This window comes from Aplysia californica, unplaced genomic scaffold (genome assembly GCF_000002075.1).
Source record: "Aplysia californica isolate F4 #8 unplaced genomic scaffold, AplCal3.0 scaffold00065, whole genome shotgun sequence".
NCBI lineage: Eukaryota > Metazoa > Mollusca > Gastropoda > Aplysiida > Aplysiidae > Aplysia > Aplysia californica.
Genome location: NW_004797335.1, coordinates 813,577 through 815,872, shown reverse-complemented (window position 1 = coordinate 815,872; position 2,296 = coordinate 813,577). Strand labels below are relative to the sequence as shown.

The following is a 2,296-nucleotide window of genomic DNA, read 5'->3' as shown; positions in this document are numbered from 1 at the left end:
GGTCTGCTATAGCAAAATTGATCTTGTTGCCTGTATGACTGACTTCCAAAGCCCACGAACTGACAAGAGGAGCTGTTCTTCGCTTATGGCTATCTTGTACAACAGGCTCATTCCTCACCTCACTGCTGTTGGGCGTTGACGTATAATGATGTTTAACACCTCCATCGACACAACTTCGATTGTGTGGGAGGCAATTAGTTGCTCCTAGCCAGCCAGGGCCTAACCAGTGGGATACAGTAGGCAAGACGAAAGACGTGGACACTAGAGGAAATCTGTTTCCATAATTGGTCTCTTTTAAGCACAAGGGGGCTATCCCGAAAAATGCTGTTTTGAGAAAATCGAAGGTAAAGTTTTTGGATACTTATTCATTTTCTATAAAAATACAAGGAGAGTTTTCTCTATAACAAACAAATATATACACTAATGAAACCAAACTTCTCCTATAGGTAGGGCAATGCCCACTTTTGGTGTAAGTCAAGATTTCTGGAAACCCCCGAAATCTGGGTTAGCCCGCTTGCCCTTAAAAGCGACCAATTATTGAGAATTTAACTCGGAGTGGCCAAGAGGCCTTGTCAACATCAAGTCTCCGATACAAGCCCGTGGAGATGGCTCTCGGAAATTAGAAATATTTGATGTACTCAATCACAGCCTGGTTGGTGCAAAAATGAAATGCGAACCTCTCTCTCTCTCTCTCTCTCTCTCTCTCTCTCTCTCTCTCTCTCTCTCTCTCTCTCTCTCTCTCTCTCTCTCTCTCTCTCTCTGTGTGTGTGTGTGTCTTTCTCTGTCTCTGTCTCATCTCTCTGTCTCTTTGTCTCTCTGTCTCTGTCTCTGTCTCTGTCTCTCTCTGTCTGTCTGTCTGTCTGTCTGTCTGTCTGTCTGTCTGTCTGTCTCTCTCTCTCTCTCTCTCTCTCTCTCTCTCTCTCTCTCTCTCTCTCTCTCTCTCTCTCTCTCTCTTTCAAAACACTCTCATATACCTACCAGCCTGCCTGCTTACACGCCCAATCATCTATCTATCTATCTATCTATCTATCTATCTATCTATCTATCTATCTATCTATCTATCTATCTATCTATCTATCTATCTATCTATCTATCTATCTATCTATCCACAACTGTGTGTAAGGCCTACATTATATCCCTCTGTCTCCTGGATTTGAAGGGTACAAAGGAAACTACTGCATGAGCTGTTTGAAAACAACAGCAACAAAAAAACCCACAACAGCTACACTAAAAACAACAACAACAACAACAACAACAACAACAACAACAACAACAACCACAACAACAACAATAATACTAACACTAATAATAGTAATAATAATAATAATAATAATAATAATAATAATAATAATAATAATAATAATAATAATAATAATAATAATAATAATGATATGTGTACGCTTACATTTCAGGCATGAAATTCCAGAAGAAGAAAAAAACCAACCAGACTACTGTACCTGTTCAACAAGACAATCCCCAGGACAGGCCCGATATAATGCAACACAGCCCCGCCTTACTTCAACTTCAAGCGTCAGCACGCTGAACCAGTCACACACAGGCAAGGGAAGATTTATAATATCTCCCAGCACTAACAGATACTTGAATCTCGCTTTGTTATCGCTACCGGTCCAACCAGACACAATAGGCACGGTAAGCTAGCCTAGCACACTACTCCTAAAACGTTCCTCCTTTCTCCTGGCCCCTTTCTCTGTTTGTGGGCGCAGTCAACCTAAACTGAGATTTGGTTTTCGCAACGGGTTCAAAATCCCTTATTCGTAGATCATTATTCGGCGTTGATCAATAAACACAAGCGGGTACAGGCCCCACAGAGTTTCGATCCATTCTAACGCTCTAATCAAAACGGTCCAGCGATCACCGTCATTTACACCCCTTCTTATCGAAAGCGATCACTCCACTGGGCCGGCCAACACGCTCGGTAATGAGTCAAGGCAGAGAGAGAGAGAGAGAGAGAGAGAGAGAGAGAGAGAGAGAGAGAGAGAGAGAGAGAGAGAGAGAGAGAGAGAGAGAGAGAGAGAGAGAGAGAGAGAGAGAGAGAGAGAGAGAAGGTGGCCACAGTAAAGTGCAGGACATGGAAGTGACCCTCGCTTAGATTAATTAGAAGGCGAGCTTTATGATTTCTACGCTATCGATAACCATTCTGGGTTTTTTCATAATTAGCTCTGTGAGGAGCTGGGTCTGATTTGTGATGCTTGGGGGGGGGAGAGGAGGAGAGTGGCGATGGCGAAGAAGAAGAAGAAGAAGAAGAAGAAGAAGAAGAAGAAGAAGAAGAAGAAGA

The 2,296-nt window shown here is 42.7% G+C and overlaps 1 protein-coding gene across 2 annotated transcripts in view; it reads right to left on the bottom strand.

Annotated features, from left to right (window-relative positions):
• The window catches only part of LOC101853840, a 19,009-nt gene extending 17,101 nt beyond the window's left edge, over nt 1-1,908 (bottom strand). The window contains exon 1 of one of the 2 annotated variants that reach the window (XM_005093501.3): nt 1,458-1,908. The gene's annotated coding sequence lies outside the window, so the exon portion shown is untranslated. Of the gene's footprint in view, nt 1-1,405 lie in introns of both variants that reach the window. The other variant, XM_005093502.3, reaches the window with a different exon arrangement.
• Between the last annotated feature and the right edge of the window lie 388 nt (nt 1,909-2,296).